Genomic DNA, 27,322 nt, shown 5'->3' on the forward strand with positions numbered 1-27,322 from the left:
CCCAAGACAAACAACTCTCTCTCTCTCACACAAATGTCACAAACAAACTTCCCAAAGCAATCAATCACTTCCACTCCTAACACACCACACCTATAGCAGCAATCTGAGCACTACAGGCTCTGTACAATCCAAGCTAAGTCTAGCTATTTTCTAACCAGCTGCTCATGGTAATGGTGGAAGTTTATATAGGAGAAGGAGTCTCCTAAAAAGGTGGAAGGATGAGCTTATCTTCAAGGGGAGTAGTTGCAAAGGGTCGAACAGACATGCCATAGAAGGGAGTCGATATTCACAAAGCTAACAACCAAGCCTGGAGAGATCTGGAAGGCTGGTTGTTTGAACAAATTCGCCCAAACTGGATCAGCGCGGATTATATGGATACTGCCGCGCTGTCAGCACATAACAATAACTGAACAAGTCATGTCAGCGCGGAAGGACATGCGAAAGCCGCGCTGTGCGTCATCGCGGAAAAGTGATGTTCTTCCGCGATGGCAGCGCACGAAATACACTGTGGGGCGCTGGTCATCGCGGTTATTTTAGGAACAGACGCGCTGATGCACAAAACTTTGGAAAAATGGGTTTTAAGCCAGTTCAGGGATCAAACACTTAGTGATTGTGACTTCTTGGACACAGCAGGGTGACTGACAGGAAGGCAGTGATAAATTACTGTGTAACAGTCACACAGAATGGGTCATTCTTGCGGACAAGATCGACCTCCCTAGTATCTAAAGATATCTAGTGACAAGCAAGCCAATCAAATCCTATCTTTTTCTAAATATGCAATTTATAAACAAAGGCAAACAAGTGTTTTAGGCCTACCTTGGGTCCAATGCAAGTTTGTGGAAACCTCCCTCCTTTGATCCAAATGAGCTCCCTTGTAGTGAATCTGCAAACAAAAATAAGCACACAAATTAAATAGCACCTGAAAAGCCAATATCATAAAGCATACTTATCATGATGATCAAGGAATTCATGAAACAAATGACATAAGGCAATTTGTTGAGAAAAACGAATCCGATTGTATTAATTCAAATCAAAGAAGAACTTCACAACCTGTGCCTTGATGTTGTACAAGCTCCTCCCAGGGTCCAACAAGAAGTCTCTTCTACTTTGACAAGTTTCACTCACTTCCCAATGAAGCCAAAAGGTATGTGATCTCTCCTCTCAAGCTTAACTAGGAAGTCTCAATTCCACCAGCATTTACCCTAAAAAACTGTTCAGCTTCTAACCTCTCTAGCAACGAGCCCAATGCCTTAATTTATAGTGCAATGGAGGGAAGTTATTAGGTCCTCCTTCAAAGGGATAAAGCCCTCCTTCAAAGGGATAGCTCCTCTCATCAAGGGATTAGCTCCTTCTCTTTTGGGATGCATGAACCACCTAAGAGCGAACCATCCACGTCAAAATTCCTTTTAGAATCATCTAGAATTAATCTAAAGTGAGTTTTTTAGAATAAACTTGCACCTTTTTGACTTTCACAGGGGTCCACACCCACTCCTTTAGAGACAGAGTGGGCAGGTCCGCAGGTAATGTGAACAGGTGGTGGGGACCACAGGCAATAGTGAGAGAAAGTGCGGAACCACAACTTTATTGATTTTCAAAGGTCTTTCTCTCATTTTCAAAGCTTGACATGAAGAGCTGAGGTCTGAGACTTGCTTAGGAGGACAGTATAAGTGATGATAGACCCATACTGACTGCAAATAGTCATGGTGACAATATTTGTGTAACACCCTTTATCTCGTTTTCTCCTTCTATTAGTGATCCAAGGATTTCAAATAATGTTAAATAAATCCCACTCACAAGATCATCTTATAGGTCTCTCACTGTTTGGTAAGGATCTCCAACTCAGTTACCAATAGGTTGTAGATGATATTTGTTGGTTTTTTCTGCCTACTCTTTACGAAGCTAAAGTAATTCAAAATATTTTTAAGACATTTCCTGAAGCTTCAGGCATTGTGATAAATAGGGAGAAGACCCATAAGACTCTATCCAAATTCATATTACATTTTTTTTTGCATTCCATCGTGATAAATTTCTTGTTAAATATTTGGGGATCACATTGGTTATATATCCTAAAGGGACATGGTGGTGGAAATATTTAATGGTAAGGTTGTCAAACAAGATTCAAAATTGGACCTTTAGAACCCTTAATTTTGCAGGAAGATTAGTTCTCACTAAGGCGGTCTTACAAGCCATTCTTGTATATGAGATTGTGGCTATGCCCCTTCTAAAAATTGTTGCAACTAAATTCTGACCTTGATGGAATGATGTTTTGTGGTAAGGAGCCAAAAAGGTTAAGCGATGGTCGTTATTTGCCTGGGAGAAGCTTAGTTTAATGAAACATTCAAGTGGCCTAGGCTTATGAGATCCTGAAATCAAGAATACTACTTTTGGCACTAAGTTTTGGTGGCAATGGATAAAAGGAGGGGATCGAATTTTGATATAAATTTGATTAAGGAAATATGTCATGTTACATACATAGTAAGACAAGATTAGTTATGATAAAAATATTTGAAGTACCAGCTTATGGGTTTGGGTGAATATGAGTGGGATATTGATACAAAAGAATGTGTTCTGGAATATTAAATCAAGAGAGAAGGCATATTTTTGTGATGAACATGGCAATTGATGCCAAGGTTGAAGGAAGATCTTACTCTTAGACAAATGAAACTAATCTTGAAACATATGGGTTTTACAAAAGTAACAGATTATTGGCATGGAAATGGGGATAGTAATCTTTGGAGATCTTGGAAATAAAAGAAAGTTTGGTCCAAATTTTTACAGAGGCTCCCTTGAGAAATATTTCATAAGGAGTTGTCACAAAGGATGATCAGATCCTAATATGATTCTAAAATATTGAGATGGGGAACTCTTTCTACAAGCTCCTTCACATTTAAAGAGGCCTACTCTATTGTTGTGGTGCATAACACATTGGAGAAGGCTTGGTTGTGGAGGTATATATATATTGATGTAGGTTGGCCAAAAAATTATATCTTCTTATGGTTAATTGCATGGGTAAGGATTCATAAGAAGGGCCTAGAAGGGCCTTCAATTTTTTATCTATTTGTTAAAGAAGAGGAATAATTGAATCATTTATTTATTTCATGCATTTATGCAATAAAAGTCTGGAAACTCCTTCCTATAATTTTTATCAACTTCTAGGAACTTGATGAGATCACTTGGATAACAATGATTCAATGGTTCATAATTCATTTCAAGAATCCAATTATTAAGAGAGCTTGGAAATTTAAATTGAGATTTATCATGTGGAATCTATGGAAGGAGTGTAACTACTGAATCTTCAGGGATAATAAGAGAAATCCAATAATGGTAGATCAAATCTTGTCAAACATTTGAGAAACTGTCTTGATCATACCTTGGACATCACAATATCGGGAATTTGAAGTCATGGAGGCTCATATGCTTCTAATTATAAGCCTACATAAAATAATGGTAAATAGAAAACCCATAGGCATCGTGAATAAACAAGTTGTTGATACATCAATTCTTAGGTCCCCTCCTATGCATTTTATTTAATTAAACTTTGATGTGGATTCTAAAGGAAGTCTAGGTATTGCAGGGTTTGGAGGTATTTTCTAGGATGATAAACTAAATCCCTTGAGAATATATGATAAGAGTTGTGGGGTGTAAGGTGTATCAGTCTTTCCAGCCTTCCTCCAGTGATCAAATATGCTCTTACAAAGTGGTCTCAGAGTGTCAAGGTCAAATTTTGTCATTTCAGTGAGTCTTCAAGCAAAATTTGGTCACTAGGCATTAGGTCTAGGGTTTGCTTTCACTCCTTCTAAAGTCGTCCAAATGTCGGTCCATGTCATTATTTAGCTGAGTCTATCATCATTCATAGGGTTTTCATTATCATGTCAGTGTCTAATGAGTCATTTTACACCTTGTTCATGCTTCAGTTGCGCCTAGGCAAGGTCATTTCCCTCTCCTAGGGTTTTGAAGGCAATTTCTCTTGGACGGTCAAATCATCGGCAAAACTTGTATCCAGATGTTCATACACCTTCCCCTATCCTTCATATACCTTATCAAATGCTTCCCATCACTGAGATCCCCCAAAATCCTCATTTTCGCACAAACCCTAGTTTCTTGCTACAACGTGGCAATTTTCTAGGTTGGGTCTGTGTTTTTCCCTTTTGGACCCCTTCCCCTCACTCAATCTCTAAGATTCCACTTTCCTCTGCTTCTTAACATCCCTCCCTACTTCCAAAAATTTCCCCAAGAAATTAGAAGCCCCTTATCCCCTTCATTTCGCTTCATTTCGACACAATTCCTTGTTTCACACATCGAGATAAGTTTCACTAAAAAGATGTTTTAGAGAAATCAAAGATGAATTTTGGAAAACTGAGAGAGGTTTTTATCCACAACATGCAAAATAAGAAAAACCTCCTTAACGTTTTTCACAGGTGTCATTGTTTGAGAGAAATTTCAAGAATACCGTTGCCTCAGGAGAATCAAAGACACCTCTGAAGTGACCTTGGGAAAATCAAGTTTTGTCCTAGCTTGGTTGGCCAAATGATTTTCATTATGGGTAAAATCATAACTAGACACAAAGAGATTTCTAATGAGCTATCATGAGCTCAATTTGGGGTTGAGGAAGGCATTCACAAGTTGACTGCAACAACACTCTTCCTTGAGGCAGCCTCATTTGGCACTTTTTGACCAGTCTTGGGAGATTTGATTTTGTATAGGGCAAATGAACTCCAAATTGAAACATTCTAGTTGGGTTGGAAAGTAGACTCAAAGAACTTTCCAACGAGCTATCCTAAACCTGATTCTGACACTGGGAAGGCCTCCAAAAGCCTCCTGCAAAAGCGCGCGACGTGTTGGGTGCGCGCGACCTCTCAGGGGGGTCTTACCAGTTGAGAAAATACACTGGCACGACCTGTTGGGCGCGCGCGACCTGTTGGGAATTCATCCAGAAAAAATTGCCTGTAAACTGAAAATTGACCCCCAATCTCTTCAAGGTTTCTGCGAGGCCTCTAATCATCAAGGTTTATTGCTTGCTAAAGCTTGCATGAGCATGAAATGTGTTTTAATGCCATCAATTTGAAAGGAGAAGTTCATGTGTATTTTGTTTAAAAATGTCAAAGTGCAAGTAAAGCTAGGGTTTTGTTTTGCTGCTCTCAAGGTCATCCCTTTCACTTCCATTTTTTCCCCACATCCCATTACCACCTCCCTTATCATTTTTTCGTATTCTTCTTACCAAAAATATCAAAGTCCCTAAACCCTATCTCCTATGAAACCCCTACAAAATATGATTATGTGATGGTATATGTTTCATAATTGCTTCCCTAAATTCCCCTTTCATATGAATTTTCCCTAAATCCCTTCAAAATTCCCCCTCCCTAACATCTCCCTTGTGTTTTTGTCCCCTTGGAGCAGCATTTAAAGAGTCAAAACAGCAGGGTATCCCATGGGAGGATTTTATCTCTCAAGAGGCTATGCTTCTCCAGGTCAATGCTCATTTGGAGAGCTTGCTGGCCAAAGCACTAAAACGAAGGAAAAGGCCCGATCCCCTCCACATCTTGGCTAAGGATTCTCTGAAGGAGCATGGTGTTAAATAATTCACTTCCAGCACAAAATTCTAAAAATTTTGAGCATTTTTGGTCATTTATGATTTTTTTTTGGCAAAAAACAGGTTTTTTCCACCAACGGGTCGCGTGCTGCGCGCGACCTTTTCGTTGGGAAACTCCGTTTTGGGAAAACTCAGCATTTTTGGATTTTTCATGGAAAGATACACTTGCTCAGCCATTTCCAAGAAATTTCACCAAGTTTTGGGCCTCCAGAAAGTCAAAAAACAAGCAAAGAATGACTTTCTGCCACCTTTTTGACACACAAAAAGCCGTCTTGGGAGATTGCAATGTCAGAGGGGCCAATGACCACCAAATTCAGATATTCCACTTGGGTTGGAAATTAGACATCCGGACCTTTCCAACAAGCCCACTTTTGCCTCATTTGGACACCTGGAAGTACCTCGAAATCAGCTCCAAAGTAGCGCGACCTGTTCAGGAAGAGGGTGCGACCCGTTGGGCAGTTTTCACAGGAATTCATCTACAACTCAGGAATTCACCCAGTTTTGACCAGTTTTGATTTGTGATGGGATTTTTCACCCTCTTTGATGTAATTAATGTATTTTCATGTTGACATGACACTTATTTACCTATTCTAGAAGATTCATTCATGAAATAGAAAACATTTAATGAATGAATTGGTTTCCTAGCTTATATAGGCAAGTTGTTTTGACTACCTAGATTTTAGTGCTCAGTTTAGAATTGGTTGAAACAGCTCCTAGAAGGATGAGCTCGACCCCTAGAGGTAAGGAAAGGTGTTAGATTGCCTATATTATGTATTTTCTTAGTCATTTTCAGAGGTTGGAGAGGTTGGACTTTTGAGGGAGAAGCTACTATTGTATTATTCATTGTATCTTTGCAGTTTTGGCAAAGGAAGAAAGACCAGGGTTTTGCAGTCTTTTTTGGGATTCCTGTGGTTACATGTATTGATGGTGTGTATCTTTTTGTACTTGTAAATTTTTTATGTGACTCATCATCTTACTTTTCCTTCTGCAAATTAGGCGAATGAAGTGTTAAAGTAGAATTCATGATTGTCATGGTCTGCTTTTAAGTTTGCTTAATATTTATGTTTTCATCCGTCTAAAGATAATTCTTGAAGGTTTCTTGCTCTCTTTAGCTCCTCACCGGTCATTCCTATCCATCCACTTAATTTAAAGGCATCGGTATAGTCTCCTACCTTGCCCCAAAGAACCCCCTGCAAAAACTGTGTCCAATCCCCACACCGAGAATTGCCTTTCCCCAACTTTCCACCAAAACCCTAAAAATTGCAATTCAAACCTTTTTTATCAGTTCACTAGCCTAAAATCTGTGTTTCCTCATTGGTTATCTCGCCCGTTGAAGATCTTTACTGAGATAGACCAGAGAGAGCCCTCTCCTGCCCCGTAGGGCTAGCTACGAGGCTAAGTGGTTTGATGTTGCCTTGGAGTTTACCTTTTTGAGCCTAAGGTGAAATTTCAAGCGCTAACATATTGGCGACCATACTGAGAAGAACAAACTTGTTTGTGGGTTGATGTGTTTGTTTTATAAGCTACAGACGGAGCCTGAAGTTATGCCAGGTAGCCTTCGAAACGGTTTTTCTTTGCATTAGCGGAAGTAGATAAACGCTGTTTTAGTCAATATCCGGTCTAGCTTGTAACCGTGACATTTAACTTGTTAATTACCCCAGTACATGTATCAAGTTCAGATCTGATTGTTGATAGTGAACAACGATCATACACTGACAAGGCTGAAATCATTCACCTAGCGACTTCATTCACTGAAAAATCCAGAGATCAATGCTTCATGGTGACTTCACTGCAGAGAGATCAGTAGTTGTGAGATTTTCAAAATGGACCGAATTGCAACAATATATGCTCCCTTGAGCCGAGATCACATCCCTGGTTTTCCAAATAAAATTTCGAAGGTAGATTGGTCAAGGAATTTGCCTACATTTAAAGATGGTAAGAAGGATGCTTCTTTACATCTAGTTAGATTTCATATGCATATTCGCAAGTTGAAAGTGGATTTTCGTGAAGATTGCTTGATGAAGATATTCTTGGCCACTCTGGAAGGTAAAGCCAAATCATGGTATGAAAGTTTGCCGCCTGCTTGTATTTACTGTTTAAGGGATTTTCATGCTATGTTCATTGAAAGATATATGGACTCGTATCCATCATTAAATTTAGTTCAAGATTGTTGCAAACATGCTTCAACTTTTATTGAAAACCTTGAGAAATATTATGAAGATGATAATTTTATCGATGTTGAGATTATGGAGGCTCTGTATGAAAATCCGTTTCAGCAGCACACATAAATATTAGAGGTTACTTGTCAAGATCAGCAGGCTGAAGATTTCCATATGGCTGAAAATGATGAAAGGGAGAATGACATTTTAGATCTGCCCATAGCAGATAGCAGCATGCAAGTAAGTCCAGTGCTGATTGTAGAAAGTGATAATGTCCAGTCAGCTACTTCAGAACTACATTCAGATTGCGATGACCAAGCATATCTTGTGCTGAATCCTGAAAAGGAGAGCTTTGTTGTTGAGATCATAGACAGTGGTATGGATTCAAATGTTCTTAGTCGTGCTGCCAGTCTGCCATTAGAACCGAGTCTTCATGAGGAGGTCATTCAGTCAGCTCATGAACAGCAAGGTGAGATCTTTGCTCAAGCAAGCGAAAAAGTTTCTCTGAATGAATTTGTGGCAGACGATATAAATGATAATATTGTGGTTGATAATATTGAAGAATGTAATAAGGAACTTGATAATTTGGTTGTGATATCATATAAAAATGACCTACCATATTGTCTGACTACAGAAGATCATAGCATACAGGATTACCTTTCAGATTCTTCATATGTCTCATGTTTTGAAATGTTTCAAGAGGAGATCTGCTCATCTACTTGTTCAGAATTTTTTGAGGACCAGGAACATACTCTTTCCGAAGCACATGATGAAGGCAGATCAGAATTTGAAGCAAAGGATACCTTGTTCTTTCAGCAGGAGGTGGCAATGTCAAGTCTTCATGTTTTCCAGGATCCAATGGCAGATTTGTTACAGTCAGCAGTGAAAGTGATTATTGTTGTGTTCAGTGATGAAGGAGATCATGGTCAGCTATGTTTTTGGATGCCCAGTTACCAGTATCTATTGTTGATCATGAGATCTGATTGGGAGAATCAGTCAAGAAGGCATCTGCTTGATTGGTTACATTGGCATTATGATATAGTTTGATGGTATGTTGTCTTGTAACCTAGGCGGTTATGTACTGCCATCAAGTTTTAAGTTTTAAGTTTAGGTCTTGAGTTAATTTGTTAAAATCAAGTTTTTGCCGTCATTTCAATTTGTCATCGAGTCGGTTTGAGTCAAGTTTCAGTTAAGTTTCAGCCAATTTTTAGTCATGTTTCATTCAATAAATGTGTCAAAGGTTTGTGTTATCCGTTCAAAATAATGACTCCATCGCCCAATGGTTGAAAGCACTCATCTGCTCTCCCAGAGGTCTGAGGTTCTTGGCACCTCCAAAGAGCTACCATCCCCATTGGATCCAATGTTAGTGTCAGTCTTTCCAGCCTTCCTCTAGTGATCAAATATGCTCTTACAAAGTGGTCTCAGAGTGTCAAGGTCAAATTTTGTCATTTCAGTGAGTCTTCAAGCAAAATTTGGTCACTAGGCATTAGGTCTAGGGTTTGCTTCACTCCTTCTAAAGTCGTCCAAATGTCGGTCTATGTCATTATTCAGCTGAGTCTATCATCATTCATAGGGTTTTCATTATCATGTCAGTGTCTAATGGGTCATTTTACACCTTGTTCATGCTTCAGTTGCGCCTAGGCAAGGTCATTTCCCTCTCCTAGGGTTTTGAAGGCAATTTCTCTTGGACGGTCAAATCATCGGCAAAACTTCTATCCAGATGTTCATACACCTTCCCCTATCCTTCATATACCTTATAAAATTCTTCCCATCACTGAGATCCCCCAAAATCCTCATTTTCGCACAAACCCTAGTTTCTTGCTACAACGTGGCAATTTTCTAGGTTGGGCCTGTGTTTTGCCCTTTTGGACCCCTTCCCTTCACTCAATCTCTGAGATTCCATTTTCCCTTGCTTCCTAACATCCCTCCCTACTTCCAAAAATTTCCCCAAGAAATTAGAAGCCCCTTATCCCCTTCATTTCGCTTCATTTCGACAAAATTCCTTGTTTCACACATCAGGATAAGTTTCACTAAAAAGATGTTTCATAGAAATCAAAGATGCATTTTGGAGAACTGAGAGTGGTTTTTGTCCAAAACATGCCAAAGAAGAAAAACCTCCTTCACGTTTTTCACAGGTGTCATTGTTTGAGAGAAATGTCAAGAATCTCGTTGCCTCAGGAGAATCAAAGACACCTCTGGAGTGACCTTGGAAAAATCAGGTTTTCTCCTAGCTTGGTTGGCCAAATGATTTTCTTGATGGGTAAAATGATAACTAGACACAAATATATTTCCAATGCGCTATCATGAGCTCAATTTGGGGTTGAGGAAGGCATTCAAAAGTTGACTGCAACAACACTCTTCCTTGAGGCAGCCTCATTTGGCACTTTTTGATCAGTCTTGGGAGATTTGATATTTATCAGGGAAAATTAACTCCAAATTGAAAAATTTTAGTTGGGTTGGAAATTAGACTCAAATATCTTTCCAACGAGCTATCCTGCACCCGATTCCGACACTAGGAAGGCCTCCAAAAGGCTCCTGCAAAAGCGCGCGACCTGTTGGGTGCGCGCGACCTCTCAGGGGGGTCTTACTAGTTGAAAAAATACACTAGCGCGACCTGTTGGGAATTAATCCACAAAAAATTGCCTGTAAACTGCAAATTGACCCCCAATCTCTTCAAGGTTGCTGGGAGGCCTCTAATCATCAAGGTTTATTGCTTTCTAAATCTTGCATGAGCATGAAAATGTGTTTTAATGCCATCAATTTGAAAGGAGAAGTTCATGTGTATTTTGTTTAAAAATGTCAAAGTGCAAGTAAAGCTAGGGTTTTGTTTTGCTGCTCTCAAGGTCATCCCTTTCACTTCCATTTTTTCCCCACATCCCATTACCACCTCCCTTATCATTTTTGCCTATTCTTCTTACCAAAAATATCAAAGTCCCTAAACCCCATCTCCTATGAAACCCCTACAAATATGATTATGTGATGGTATATGTTTCATAATTGCTTCCCTAAATTCCCCTTTCATATGTATTTTCTCGAAATACCTTCAAAATTCCCCCTCCCTAACATCTCCCTTGTGTTTTTGTCCCCTTGGAGCAACATTTAAATAGTCAAAACAGCAGGGTATCCCATGGGAGGATTTTATCTCTCGAGAGGCTATGCTTCTCGAGGTCAATGCTCATTTGGAGAGCTTGCTGGCCAAAGCACTAAAACGAAGGAAAAGACCTGATCCCCTTCACATCTTGGCTGAGGCTATTCTGAAGGAGAATGGTGTTAAATAATTCAATTCGAGCACAAAATTCTTAAAATTTTGAGCATTTTTGGTCATTTATGATTTTTTTTGGCAAAAAACAGGTTTTTTCCACCAACGGGTCGCGTGCCGCGCGCGACCTTTTCGTTGGGAAACTCCGTTTTTGGAAAACTCAGCACTTTTGGATTTTTCATGCAAAGATACACTTTCTCAGCCATTGCCAAGAAATTTCACCAAGTTTTGGGCCTCCAGAAAGTCAAAAAACAAGCGAACAATGACTTTCTGCCACCTTTTTGACACACAGGAAGTAGTCTTTTGTACAATTGCAACTTTGGAGGGGCAAATGACCACCAAATTCAGAAATTCCACTTGGGTTGGAAAGTAGACATCTAGACCTTTCCAACACGCCCACTTTTGCCTCATTTGGACAACTGGAAGTACCTCAAAATTAGCTCCAAAGTAGCGCGACCCGTTGAGGAAGGGGGTGCGACCCGTTGGACAGTTTTCACACGAATTCATCTACAGCTCAGGAATTCGCCCAGTTTTGACCAGTTTTGACTTGTGATGGGATTTTTCACCCTCTTTGATGTAATTAATGTATTTTAATGTTGACATGACACTTATTTACCTATTCTAGAAGATTCATTCATGAAATAGCAAACATTTAATGAATGAATTGGTTTCCTAGCTTATAGAGGCAAGTTGTTTTGACTGCCTAGATTTTAGTGCTCAGTTTAGAATTGGTTGAAACAGCTCCTAGAAGGATGAGCTCGACCCCTAGAGGCAAGGAAAGGTGTTAGCTTACCTATATTATGTATTTTCTTAGTCATTCTCAGAGGTTGGAGATGTTGGACTTTTGAGGGAGAAGCTACTATTGTATTATTCATTGTATCTCTGCAGTTTTGGCAAAGGAAGAAAGACTAGGGTTTTGCAGTCTTTTTTGGGATTCCTGTGGTTACATGTATTGATGGTGTGTATCTTTTTGTACTTGTAAATTATTTATGTGACTCATCATCTTAATTTTCCTTCTGCAAATTAGGCGAATGAAGTGTTAAAGTAGAATTCATTATTGTCATGCTCTGCTTTTCCGTTTTCTTAATATTTATGTTTTCATCTCTCTAAAGAGAATTCTTGAAGGTTTCTTGCTCTCTTTAGCTCCTCACCGGTCATTCCTATCCATCCATTTAATTTAAAGGCATCAGTACAGTCTCCTACCTTGCCCCAAAGAACCCCCTGCAAAAACTGTGTCCAATTCCCCCAAAGAACCCCCTGCAAAAACTGTGTCCAATCCCCGCACCCAGAATTGCCTTTCCCCAACTTTCCACCAAAACCCTAAAAATTGCAATTCAAACATTTTTATATGTTTACTAGCCTAAAATTAGTGTTTCCTCATTAGTTATCTCGCTCGTTGAAGATCTTTACTGAGATAGACCGGAGAGAGCCCTCTCCTGCCCCGTAGGGCTAGCTACGAGGCTAAGTGGTTTGATGTTGCCTTGGAGTTTACCTTTCTGAGCCTGAGGTGAAATTTCAAGCACTAAGAGAAGGTAAAAATTATGTGGAGTTCATGGCCCTTGAAAGAAGACTTCAGATTTCTCTCAAAGAAGGATAGAAGTTATTACAGATGGTAGGGGTTTCCTTAATGGTGGTTAATTGTTTACAAAGAATTATCAATAGACATACAATTTCTAAGGTTGTGCTAGATGGCAACCAAATGGACTAGCATCAAATATTTCCTAGCTTTTGAGATGTTATGATTACATTATAGTATTACATAATAAATGGGATGGGAATGGAGTTGTAGACTATTTGGAAAACATAGGTTGTTCTTCTCCAAATATTCATATTGATCTATATTGGCCTCTACAGAATAGAATGGAAGTTACCCAAAGATTAGATGTATTACTTGCAAAATATTATGGAAATCACAATGTGGATACATCGATATAGAGTGTATAATTCTTTATTAAGTCTCCCAATATGTTTCAGTTTTGTTATGGTTCAATAATTTCTAGGTTAACAAATTCATGGTGGATATAGGTCACATAAATACGAACCTCCTAGATACACATATGGTATGTGATGGTTGGGATGTGCTTTGTCCTTATATTGTGTTTCAATTGGGGGCTTAATACTCTCATGGGTTTCATGCAAGTTTGAAAAAATTAGATGAAAAACAAATATTTTTGCATCCCCTGTGGGGATAAATACATGAAATTAAATAAAATGGGTTTGAAGAGCATGCTAGATTTTCTAACCATCCCTCTCTTCATGTAAGGTTAAATAGTAATGAGGGTTGAGCAACACAGTTATGGTCTTGTCATTTTAAATGTGGGAAGGTTGATGTTTTCAGTATCCACAAACAATATTCCGTATGTGCACTTTACCTTATTGTAGCAATGGAAAAGTTTGTGGGAGCTTGGAGAGGTTAGTTTATGGAGTACAAGAATATACTAGGTGAGACACACATTAAGGGTGGGAGGGATGACAAGATGAATGTTTTCAATAAGAAGTGTGTCAGACACACTACTTGTCATTCCATGGTCTTGCAATGGTATGGTAACAACTTTCCTTTCTTTCCTCATTCATGAGAGTGCATCATTTATAAATGCCACAGATGATTAAATACATGGTGGAAGTATGATGGTTTTGAAGGTGATGGGGCAATGGAAAATATAGTCATATTTTACTCCCACTCTATCATTTTATAAACTTGTGTTTGGGATATTCTGGTGGTGACCTCAAGAATATTTCTAGGGCATCCTTTGGATGAGAAACTATGCTTTGTGGTCACCCACACTTCTATTTCCAACTCATTTGGAGAGGGTCAATGTTTTTCATATTTTTAATTTGTCCTTGTACTCCCTTCTTTGGAGCTTCAAGGGACCAATTCCCAATTCCATAGGTATCTCATTCAACTTTCTAGTTCTTCTATGTGGAGTTTTGTACCTAGGTAGTTTCTCTATCTCGTTTTAAGTTATTTGGCTGTGTTTGGAAATTATAGTTCCTCATCTTAAATGATTATATTGCTTAAATAAAAATAATGTTAAATATTTGTGATTCATGTTAGCCACCAAGTATAAAATCATAAACAATGATATATGGTCTGGTTGGCCAGGAATGGTGCCCATGCCATCTGAGCGCCATTGACGCATTTCTCTGCTAGCTTGATCACCACTGCGGTTATTGGTCCTGGCTCAGATGGGAAGGGGCCCCAAAAGAGAGGTCCGTCAGGTGTGTAAGCATGCTCAACCAATAAGGCCGTGGATGGTCGTTCAAGGTCTGATGACCCAACTTGTCAAGGCAATAGGAAAGAAAGAGCACTGGCTTTTTATTTTGTAAGCCAAAAAAATAGAAAAAAATATTCTATTATATTCTCATAGTTCGGGTTTCTACAAAAAAATTCACATAATCTTCCATCAGATAAATGAGCGTTTCAATTATAAAGCAAAAATCCCGATAACCAGTCTTGAACTGTCTGGTACACAATATAGATATTAATATTTATACTTTGATGCATAATAGGAGTAACTTATGAAAGAAGTTGTAATAATACAAGTTCTTATATCTATCCACACCTCACTTCACATTGTTCTGGTGCATGGCTATGTTGACTCTCCATTTGATATGATTATGGATTAGGAAGTAGGTGATATGTGCTAATGCAATGAAGGCATTCTTTTTCTTGTCTTGGAAAAATTAGCAAAGAGTAATTCAAAACCCTGGACCAACACAAATCACCCTAAGTAATTCTCATGAAGATGGCTAAATTATACCCTTTCCTAAGGAAATCATTCAAGTGGTTTGATTCGTAAGAAGTATTAATCATTAATTTATGGTCATATAGAGTGTGATCATGTATCAAGTTGTTTTGTTGGATATTCATGAACATGGCATCCAATTGAGAAAATAATATGTATGTCTTTTCGTGTTCTAGTATAGGGGTCATCGTTTCATTGAGATGTGGCATTGGGATCAATCAACAATGACTAAGACAATTTCATAATCAAATTTTATACATTTTATTTTGTCTATATCTATGTTTTGATTTGATGCCACAATGGTATAATCACAAAATTGTGATGGTTCAAGCTCATAGTAGAAAGATAGTGTGCTTTAGAACTTGAATGTCTACCTCCATGTTGGAGCTAATTGAAGTCTAAGATTGAGTTTTTATTGAACACAATGTGTATTAGAAGTAGTGAATAAATCTATGAGTAAAATCCTCCTATGTAATGCATTATGAAACTATTTGAGTGTGATTTGAGTGCAGTATGGTGATTATGTTGTGTATTGAGATCTAAGCTATAAGGTAATGGTGGGATTATCTAAATTTTAGTAATAGTGTGTTTTGGGTCCACCCTAATTATATTTATGCATTTTGACATTTGAGTGAGATGCATCAATCAATTCTTGTCGTCCCCTAGTTGGTGTGAAAGTGTAGAGTAGTGTGAATGACAACCTCGGTTATGTGCAAGATTTTGGGTAGTTCTAAACTAAGTTTGATGATGATGCAGTGAGACAATAGTTGATGGGAAGCAATGGTTTAGTAAGAGAAGGCTTGGTATGGGAGCCCAAAAATTCTTATCCATATCTTCAAACTGTAAGGGTGGAAGGGTGGTGCTAGGCAAGGAAGTTGTAGCTTCCTTCAGAAAAAAATAAAATTGTTAATATAAATATTGTATTCCTTTCATGTCATATGGTTAGTTAATGCTCAGTGACACTAAACTGTAAGAAAAGTGAAAAAATTATTCACAGCCCCTCCTTAGTATTTCCAACTACTGCTATCATAGAAAGTTGCTTCCTTATAGTCCAACAAATGGAAGGCAGATCTTAGGAACAAAGATGGAAAAGGAAGAAATGCTAGCCTCCAAATTCTCTAAGGAAAATGAAAATAAAGTCTCATCTATTTCAATGATGCCAAAACATACTAAAGTCATTAATGAAGATCAAGTTGACCTAGTTGGCATGTTTCCACTACCTCTCTTATTTGAGGTAATAGACTATGAATTATGGAGCATGTTTATGGAGACAGATTACTAGATTGTATAATGTTGGTACTTTTACTAGAGATAAAACCACAAAGTGTTCAAAAGAAGACCATACAAGATCAATGGATACCATACTAAGAAGCTTATCATATCCTATAAAACAAAAGGTAGTACATTGCTCCTTCACTATAGATATGTAGGAAGGGATAGAAGATCTTTATTCAAAATAAGCTAAAAAGGAAGCTCCTAGATTAAGAACTAAGGTAAAAGAGGAAACAATGAGAGAATAAATACTGAAAAGACATCTTAAATAAAATTTCGAGGACTTGATCAAGCTACAAGCTAAATTTGATCAAAAAGAGAAAAGGCTTAAAAAATAAATTATCTCCTTGAAGAGCCAACTTGAAGAAGAAAGAAGAATTGAAGAGGTGACCACACCACCTAAAAAGGAAGGAAGAAGATTGTGAGAAGCATGAAGAATAAGTTGTATCATTAAGGATTGAAGTTAACAAGCTTAATAAAAAGTTAAAAAGCTTGCAAGAGATATATAGCATTGTCAGCTACAACAAATCAAGTACCTTCATGCAAAAATTATGCAAGCACCAAGTCCACAAAGGAAAATTTTGAAGAAAAAATTGAAAGAGGAATATTTGTCCTCAAAAGACAAAGTGAAAACTACAAGAAGTGTGAAGTTGCTAGTCCAAGAAGTTATGCTAATATTCTCAAAAATATACCTTCCAAGATGAGCAAGAGAAGACTAGACCTCCTCCAAGTATGAACAATTTCATAATATCATCAAGGTAATCCAACTCACTAAGGTTCGTAAGTATAATTCTTGGTTATTGTTATTCATGTACAAATTTTGGGCATAAGGCTACAGATTGCAAAGCTTATAGTAGGGTTAACTACAACAAATATCATCAAAACCCATGAAGCATTTTTACAAGCAGACAAGTCAGAAACCCTAATGGATTCTCTAACAAAACATACATGAAATTTCTTCCAGCATTCAAGTACAATAAATGATGTTTTAAATAACATAACTTTGAAGATATTATACATTATTGTAACTGTGATATGAAGTATAATCCTAAGTAGATTAGACAAGAAATCAAACCCACTAGGGTTTGGAGAAGAAAACATGTCGAGCAGGAAGAAAAATATCATCAGGGGAGTATCCCCACAGAATAAAGACACCCATTTCCATTGATGTCGCTGGGGGAGAGAGAGGATAGAATATGAAGCATGATGAAAGGGGGGTCATAGGTGTCAACATCAATGATGGAAGGGGGGTCATAGATGTCTAAATGTTCCTTCCTAATTTCTCATTATTTTAGTATACCCCCATTCTGGCTTCCCTTCCTCCTCATGCCTTTTCATGGTTCATATCAAGGTTTCACCTCTTCACCAACCACAATTAAATTATAATTACAATTGAAAGTATTTTTCCCATTTACATTTACACACCCATAGGAGGATCAATAATATAACTAATTGGAATTACGATACTAGTGGGAGTTAAGTTTTGGGGATACAACATCTTCCAACCTCTCCAACAATTAAAAATTCATGTAATCCATGGAGACTATTCCCAAGAGAGGATTACTCAAAATAAAAACTCAAATAACCTGTAAATAACCCCTTCAGGTGTGAACAACTTCCAAGTGAGGTAGGATGTTCAAGCTATCAACCTCCAAGGCAATAAAATGAATTAATTTAACCATTGAATGGTTAAATAAACCTCAACATGTGAGCACAAAGTTTAATGCTTAGCAAAACCATAATCAAACCTCCCAATTATCACCAACTAATTAAATCAACATGAACACATGTGCTAATGAGTTGCACAGGGAGGTGGGTGCCCTCTCCCTTAAGGGTTGGACCATGGAAATAAGTTAGATTTCCTATCAAAACCCATCAAGATAAGAACATAATGAAAAGATAGAAGCTTCACCTAGGTTTAAAATTACAACAAATCAAGAACTAACTATAACATGGTAAAACTGACCAAATCATAGGAGGGGATTTCTCCACTAAATATGTCTTTAGTATCCTTCCACTCTAACTTCATATTGGAAGAAAGTGCATACACACTGAACCTAACATTATCAAACAAATTTTCACCAAGGTGATGTGGCCAATGAATATTAGAATATCAAGTCATGTCACCTAAAGAAGTTCAAGAAATGCAAAGTGAGATAAGACAACACATATCATCTAACCACATCAAGGTCATAAGAGAAGGAGACGGTAGAAATGATAACCCATCCAACCATCAATTATGTCCCACTGCACATCCAACATAGGAGGAACATGTTAACCACCCCTCCTAGTAACAGTAATAATACATCATCATTATGGGAATGTCACTAGAAAACCCCAAAAAACATTAAACATCTACTTGCAAATACCATCATCTAATTACTTGTGGGGATATAACCACTAGATAAGAACAAGATGTAACACAAATGCCATAAACATATATATACCAAAAACACATCATAATGAGATAGCATGCTCCATAACCAACTAAATACAACCAAGGGGTGATCAATTAGGCAAACATGTTTGAGAAGAACACTAAATCAACAAGCACAATCATCCAAAGAAAAGCCAGGTTCACCCAACCAAAACACTCCATCAAACAATCCAACCAGGAAAAGATCCATGAAGATATATCCCAAAAAATCCTCCAATATTTTTAAATACCAAAAACAAATCTCAAACCTCATTCAATATGAAATATAAGACTCTCTTATTAACTAAATTATGTAAATATAAAACTCTCTCATTTTTGGTAGAAACACTGCTGCCTTAATAAATATAGTAGTATCAAAATTAAAATCTCACCATGTAATTTTCATTGATGAAATCTCATCCTCACAGAAGATACCAACAAGTAAAAGCAATACTCTACCGCATGTAAAAACATTTAACACAAAACACACATAGGCGTTTAACCCAAATCACACATGAAGCCGACAAAATTAATTTATGTGGAACTTACAGGCTGCTAATACTCTATATCCTTATTTAAGGAACCCGTCGATCAAAACGACCAACCACCAATGATCCTCTAATCATTTTCATATAATTTACATCTCCTCCAATCATTTTCATATCCACCAATCGATTGCAAAATGGCTTCAGACCATGTTCCGGAACAATATTTGGATGTGGTGTTCCAAGAATTTGCCTACGATCCCATTCGACTCCCGCTTGCAGAAGACCCTGCCCAGCTGCTATACAACCGCAGGACACTCGAGACAATTTGGGTGACCAAACACGATGCCATCAACCCATATACCCACCACCCCTTCCACATCAACAATGTCATCCCCCAGATTGAGCTGAGACAAGATATGCAACGATACATCACCAGAAACAGAATGCCAGGGCTTCAGGTAATTCCGGATTATACTAAACTCTTAAACCAGACTAAAATGACAAGTCTGCTAAAGGATTTGGTGTACCGTTATCGTTATATTTGTCAGAAGAAGGAAAATAAGAAAGAAGCGGACTGGAATCCAGTGTGGCAGAAGCTCAACCTGATCCGTCTATATTGCGAGTACGGGGAATGGAACAGGGAACTGTTTTCGTTAATCCAGGGATACCATTACTTGTTCATGGTGGTCGATACACAGCTACAGTGTTCATACTCTTTAAGTGAAGAAACGAAGGAAGTTTGCAGAGAAGTGGGCAGGATAGTCAATATCGTTGGCTTCAGACTCATGGATTTGCTGACAATACCTGAAAAATCAATATTGGCGTTCGTACATATTCTGTCTTATCTTGGAAAATCCAGGTATTTGAAAATCCAGAGCATGGTCCTAAAAATTTACTATCAGATGTTTTATCACAATACCAAGCGAACAACCATAGTTCGTTGTGTCATCGAAATTACTCTCAAATTGTTAGGGCGCCACAATTCGAGGGATGAAATCATAAATGAAGATCTCCACAATGGGACGGGGATCCTGAAAGCGGCGTGGATGTGGAGGATGTTCACTTTGCTCCTTTTTGACAATTACGTGGACATGCTTGTGAAACTTGTAATACTCTGCATTTACCGTTATGATCAAGAACATATAGTTTCCTCCCCACAGGGAGGGGCACATTCATGTATTCGTAAAGCACTTAAGCGAGCGTTGGAATTAGTAAAGGCTGAAGATTCTGAAGTTCATAAATATGTGAACCACAAGAAAAGGCTTCAAGAATTGGACATAGTCAAAGATATTGTTGGAATGGTGGAACTTTGTTATGGCAGGGGTCAGATTCGAAACATCTCACCTTCGATTCGGTTTAATTATTACAGCGGAACTCCTGAAAAGCAGTCGTAGGAAACTGAAACAAAGAGAGATTAATGTTTTTGCAGATTTGGTTCAAAGCGAAACTGCAAACAAATATAGTACATATGTTAGGCAGTTGCTTCGCGACATCACAACGATGGCTGCTTCTCGCTAGAAATGACAGATGATGTTAGGCTCAGTCTAGGGCCAAGAGTGTGTGCAAAACCGTTTTTATTTAAACATAACTTCACTTTCAATTTTCTACAATATTTTTAAAAATTTTAACTAATAACTTATTAATTTGATGAACCAAATATTACACAAATTGATAAACTATGTTCAGCATTCTAAACGACCAGCTATCTAATCTTTTCCGGATCTTGTCCAATAAGCTTTGCCAATTCTTGATGCGAGTTGAGTTTATATCTAACTGAATGCCCAAGTATTTTGTGGGTAACTCTCCCTGTCTAAAGCCTAGAACTCTAGTTAAATGGGCCTTCAAGTAGTAGCGCAGCGGGCAGGAATGGAATACGTTAGGGATTATTGGAGACCAGCAGAATTGAATGATATTTGGAGGATATGGAAAAGACCGCAAGAATGGGATGAGAGTATAAGTCTGGAGACTCAGCAAGCGCATATCAGAGAAATAGATTCGAGGAAAATTAAGATCCGGGAAGGCAACGATATCCTTAGATGGGGTAAAGCAATGCAAGGTATGTTCACAGTTAAAGAAGCTTATTACTGGGTTACGAAAGAGGAAAGGGTGGACGAACGAGTGGATTGGAAAAAGATTTGGGAAAGTAAATGGTGGCCAAAAGTAACACGTTTTGCATGGTTGGTGTGAAGAGGAAGGATCTCGACTTGGGACAATTTGCAGAAACGAGGAATGATTGGTCCATCAAGGTGTTATCTGTGTAGCAAGAACTTAGAGAACCAGGAACACCTATTGAATAGATGTATGTATACTCAGAGTCTGTGGGAAGAACTTCGGGTACTATTTGGTCAGTCAAACAAGGATCCCGACAGTCTTAGGAGTACCATTTTACAATGGGGAAAGGGGAATTTTCAAAGTAAACTTGTGAGGAGGATATGGAGTCTAGCGGTTGGTTTTGTAATATGGGAGGTGTGGAAAGAACGAAATCGTAGAATTTTCAGAGAAAGAAGCTGCTACGAATCAAGAATTTGGGATGAAGTCTGTCGATCGATTAAAGAGACGGTCTTATCTGAAGCCTGGAGTGAAGATGATTGGAAATTAAACTTGGAAGAGCAGCGAATACTATCCAAATTGAATATTGACTTTACAATGTTATATCCCAATACTGACAGGAGTAATAGGTATCGCATGCAGAGCCCAAATCATTTTAGATTCCCAGGAGAGAGCCGAATTAAATTGTCCTTTGATGGCGCATCAAAGGGCAATCCTGGGCAAGCAGGATGGGGAGGTATTTTCCGAGATAGTAGAGGGATTTGAAGGTGGGCATATGCTGAATGGGGAGGGGAAATGTCAAATAATGAAGAAGAGTTATGGGGGGTTTATCATGGACTTCGAATTGCAGCACGAAATGGATATCGAAACCTTGATATTGAAGGCGATTCCCAACTTGCGATCGAAATGCTAAGGAAATCGAGGGGTGGCAAAAGCTGGGACCATGTGGCGAAGAGCTGGAGGACAGCTGCGATCATACAGGACATAGAAGGTCTGATGCGGACGACTGACTATATTACGACCAATCATGTTTTGAGGCGAGGTAATAGGGCAGCCGATTTCTTAGCGAATTGGGCATGTGGAGAGTCGAATAGGGCAATGGATGGTAGTTGGTTATTATTCCAGGAGGATCCACGGTGGAATGAGTTAACATCCATATTAAGGCAAGATAATGATGAAGCGATCGCGCTTGACATGACCGATTAGCTGCCTCCTCATAATGAATTGCAGGGGAAACGACAGGATCATTAATGATAGCACCGGAGGTATGAAGAACAGAGTCGTCCAAATTAAATTTAGGAGGAGTGAGTGTACTCAGACCTTGGGAGAAATGATCATCCCAAGAAGGAATGGGGGTCAGGTACCGAGGTGGTGGGGCGGTGGAGTCAAAAGGACAGGGATCGTATCACATCATGATCCAAGACCTGAGACGTGTAATAATGAGAAGGCTTGGCAGCACCCAAGCAGTAAGGAGGAAAGGTGGCCGAGCAGGGTTATATTGCTGCATGCCCGTAGATGGAGCACGGTTATATTCTTGCATGCCTGTAGATGGAGAAGGGTTGTATTGATGCATGCCTGTAGACGAACGACGACAAGGATCAATTTGAGAGTGTACAATAGTCAAGTGAGGGGGGGAGTTTCAGATCTTCTGTTTGAGTACAGTCTGACGGACTTGGGAGCGCATATTAGAAGGATCACGAAATTACTGATAAAAATTATGGCAGTGAACCCAGACAGAGGTGAAGGTAGGCGAACGCGCAGCCAGGGGATGAGTATGGATGAGAAAGGGAAGAATGTGGCTGAGGAACCGTCGCACCGGATTTACCTGGACATACCGGAAGATTCGGAAGAGAAAGAATTTGATATACGGGATTATCTTGCAGAGGAGGAACAGCGGCCGACCTCGGGTGGAAAGGTTGGGAAATGGAAGTAGAGCACTGTTCCATTGGGAGCCAAGGGAGATACGAAGGAGGATTCGGAAGACGATGAAGAGGATGAGGGTAGCAGGCGTGGAAGGAGTCGAGGTCGGAGGGGACGAGGTAACGTGAGGAGCAGAGGGAGGCCTGCAGGAAGTGGAGGGAACCGAACTAGCAGAGCTGCATATGAGGAAGGTTCAGTCAGTGGGGTCAGAGGCAGGAAGAGAGGTGTTACACTAAAAAATGTCACCATGACTATTTACAGTTAAGATGACTCTATCAACAGTCATACTACCCTCTTAGGCAAGTCTTATGCCTCTGCTCTCCATGTCAAACTCCAAAAAAGAGAGAAAGTCTTTCTAAATGTATTTATCTCTGGGGACGCAGGTTCTCTCAACCTTACCTGAGGGGACGCACCCAAGGTTCACAAAAGCTGCGTCTTTGGACGCTCTGTATGTAAAGGTGTAGGTGCGTCCCCCTGAAAAGGTTAAAATGCACAAGTTTCATCTTTAAAAAGTCACTTGTGGTTATTTCTAGAGCATTCTAGAAGGTTGTTCGACGTGTATTGAGCGCCTCCAGATGGTTCATGCACTCCTACCAAAGAGGAACTTATCCCATCAATAGGGGAGCTATCCCATCCAAAGAGGGGGTTATCCCATTGATGGTGGACCTGATTAACTTCCTCTTGAGCACTATAAATACAGGCATTGGGCCAGAAGGAGGGGAGGTTGAAAGCTATACATTTCTAAGGGTAAATGCTGCAGGAATTAGGACTCCCATTTAGAAGCTTGTGAGGAGAGATTGCCATCTTTGCTTGCTCTATTTGGAAGTGGGTGAGCTTTGTCAAAGTAAAGGAGAACTCTTGTGGACCCTGGAAGGAGCTTGCACAACACCAAGGCTCAGGTTGTAATGGTTCCTTTTGATTACCTTTAATGCAAATTAGTCCATTCTTCTCAATAACTTGTTGTTTATGAGTTATTTCATGTACTCCTTGGTCTATATGTTGAATATGCTTTGTTTTATGTTATAATCAGGTGCTATTTAATGGTTTGACTATTGGTGATTGCAGGTTTTGGAGAAAAGGAGGAGCTCATCCAGATCAACAAAGCTTGGACTTCTACAACACCGTTTGGACAAAGGTAAGAACAAAACACTTGATTTCTCATATCATAATGCATGTTTAGAGAAGGATAGCTCTAGTTTGTTTTGTTTGTCATTAGAATGTCTTAGACTTCTAGGAAGGTCGGTTGTGTCCGCACTATTGACTGATTCCGTGTGACAAATTGGCGACCATACTGGGGATTCCATTGATGAGAAAAGTCTTTTCCTTTGTATGAACTTTTCTCTGAGAAAATTGGTTTATTTTTCTGGTTTTGGCTCTGTGACTTTGTCTTTGGGTGGGTTAGCTTAGGATTAGTTTCATTTTGATTTTTCTTGAGTTTTTCAGTAGGACGCACCCTCTGAGTGCTGCACAGTGCGTCCCTGGACGCACTTTTGCTGTGTGCACAGAGCGGGCCCGCACCTGTGCTAACGGGTTGCCTGCGTCCCCTGCTAAAATTTGAGAAAATTCCATTTTTTGCATTTTTTGCTCTTAGATTTTGTTTTTTCTTAGTTTTTACTGCCCAGATTGATTAGTACCTTGTCAAAAATCTTCACCTGAACTTGTTTCGATAGGATTGAGTGTTTTAGTGGATTTCATCGAAGTGTAAGCCCCAGGGTTTGATTTTTGAGTAGGTCTTGTAGTGACTTTGGCGGTAGAAGTTGTCAAAGCTTAGATCTCTCTGGTTTTGTCAACATTCTAAGAAGTCAGACCTGTCATAAAGTCTACCTGTGAGAGCAACATACCATTGAATTGTCTCTTTGGGCAAATTTCGAAGTGCTTGTTGATTGAGTCTTGAATTCCATTTTACAAAAAGAACAAAAAGATTTGAGTTTTGTTTTGACTAGTCTTTTGATTCTGCATTAGCTGGTCCTTGATTTGATTTTGATCAAGTAAAATAACCTAGAATCATCTTTGTGAGCTTTTGCCTTGTTAGGTTTGCTTAGAGTAATTTCCCTTTCCATTTTCTTGTGAGTCAAGTTTTCATAGTTTTTGTAGCTTTTGAGATTGGTTTTTGTTAAGATAGGTTTATATGCTTTATTTAAAAAAAAAGAAAATACAAAAACATCTCCTTTGAAAAGTTTTGTTTCAAGTAGCTTTGAAAAGTTTTGAAAGAAAAAGAGTTTTTTTTGTGCACGTAAAGAGTGGTCATGTTTGCATGCTTGAAAAGAAAAAGAGAATTGTTTCTTTGATTGTCTTTTCTAAGGAAGTTGTTTTCTCTAAAATTTGCATTCTCTCAACTCCCTTAGTTAAGAATTTCATTGAAAAAGGAAAATAGCGTAAATCATCTTAGGTGCATCTTTGTAGTGGTTTGAGTCGAGTCTACACACCATTGGTTTCACTTCCACTACCTTTTGTCTTTAAAGAAAAACCATAAAATTAACGCTTAAAGTAAAATCGACGTAGTAACTTTTATTTACTAGGGCTCTGAAACACCAATTTAGATTAGGCTAGTGTCTTGGAGTAGCTGAGTAATTAACTCTCCAAGACAACAAAAACCAAACAAGTAGCTTATCTTGTGATAGAATAAATCCAATTGTCTCACTTGTACTCTGGGAAAGCTCCTCTTAAAGGAGAAGCACGAGCTCGTGTCCGAACCAGTGAGGGGATCAATCCCCCCTCGTTGGGAACGATGCCAGACACGCACGTATTACAAACGGTAAACCTCAGATTAACCATTGTCGAGGAGCCAGGGGTCACTTGTCGGTAAACCTTGGATTATTTTCAAGGAGCTGGCAAGGGGATTGAGCTTGCTACTCTGCCCTTGCGTGCTGTCGGAGTTTAGACTGTTCCCCCAGGTGCATTTGTTGCGGTTGGTAACCTTAGTGACCATTATCTTTAGGATTCTACCGAGGTGACGGTGGAGGGAAGATCCCACTGTACCTGGAGCAGACGTCGGCTAGACTCACTTGGATTTTCTGGGGGGTTCACTTCACTCGAGACGGTTAAAGTGGAGGAACTTGGTCCAGTCTATTCATTAAGCAGGTTTCCGGGGTAACTGTTCCACCCGCCACTTCTGTACTGAATCCAGCGATGTTGGGCTTCATCACCAACTAGTGCTTTCGGTCTGGAAGGCTACTGTTTGTGTTTGGTTTGATGCCCTAGATTCTTTAGGCGTGTGATTCAAATTTGTTTGGTTCTTTAGAGACTTTAGGTGGTTTGATTTGACATTTTATTTTGTTTTCGTGTGTAGTAGTTAAAAGTTTTTAGCTATGGCGGAATTACCGAGACAGTCCCGTAGACTTTGGGGCGAGTCTCCTAAAGTTGTTTCTGTGGCCGAATTGTTGAGAAGATCCCGTAGACTTAGGGGTGAACCTCCTCGAGACGACCCCAGTCATCTAGAAGGTTTGAAGGTCCTTGTAACTCCTCCTAGTGGCAGTAGAGTAGGTTCACCTGAAGAAGGAGAATCTTCCTTGGTAGTCCATTCAGATTACCAAGGCTTAGAGACAGGTTATAATCCCGAAGCTGTTACAGTTTCTGAGCTTGTTGGTAGTTTTTCGTCTGCTAGTGATACAGGCGAAGAACCAGAAATATCTGAACCTATTACTCCGACTTCTAGTGTTCCTGATTCACCGAGAATAGAAAGAATTATCACCGAAAATCTTCCTACTGGTTTGATTGCTATCGAAGAACTTGCTCCAGAGGAAGAAATAGGCATCTCTAATCCTGAAGATCAACTTACTATTGATCTATGGGAGCGTGAATCTATCTTTTACAGTCCTCCTAGAAGTACTACTTGGTACCTTTCGTTAACCAATTATTTAGACAACTTTGGGCTAGGTTTTTCTACACCTCGTACTCCTTTTCCACCTGGAGGTATTCACACTCCTGTAAATATGGCTGGTTCGTCGTCCGTGTTTTCTCAAAGTCCTGAATCTTTCTTACATGGCGGTCCTTCTGTTCCCACTGGGTATCAATCTCTTTCTGGTACCTTTGCGGGGGCATCTCCTCAACCCGTTGATCATGGGTTATTAGTTGGAAACAGTGGTAATGTACCATTTGGTGTAGGAGACATTTACATGATGTCAGGTTCAGTTCCCGTTGCCCAACCTCAAGGTGGCCAATTACCACCTGGGGGGCAGCCTCAGTTAATGCCTGGGGGGCAACCTCAAGGTACTTCATTCGTGTCTGGGGGGCAACCTCAAGGTCAGTACGCTCCTATGGGGCAATACATACCTCAAGGTCAACCCCAGCCTCAATATGTACCCCAAGGTCAACCTCAGTATCAATATCAACCTCAAGGATGGCAACCTCAAGGATGGCAACCCCAAGGGTATCAACCCCAAGGGTATCAACCTCAAGGGTACCAAACTCAAGGTCAAGGTGA

This window comes from Pinus tabuliformis, chromosome 7 (assembly GCF_031772625.1).
Source record: "Pinus tabuliformis cultivar Carrire ecotype Pingquan chromosome 7, CPIR1, whole genome shotgun sequence".
Taxonomy (NCBI): domain Eukaryota; kingdom Viridiplantae; phylum Streptophyta; class Pinopsida; order Pinales; family Pinaceae; genus Pinus; species Pinus tabuliformis.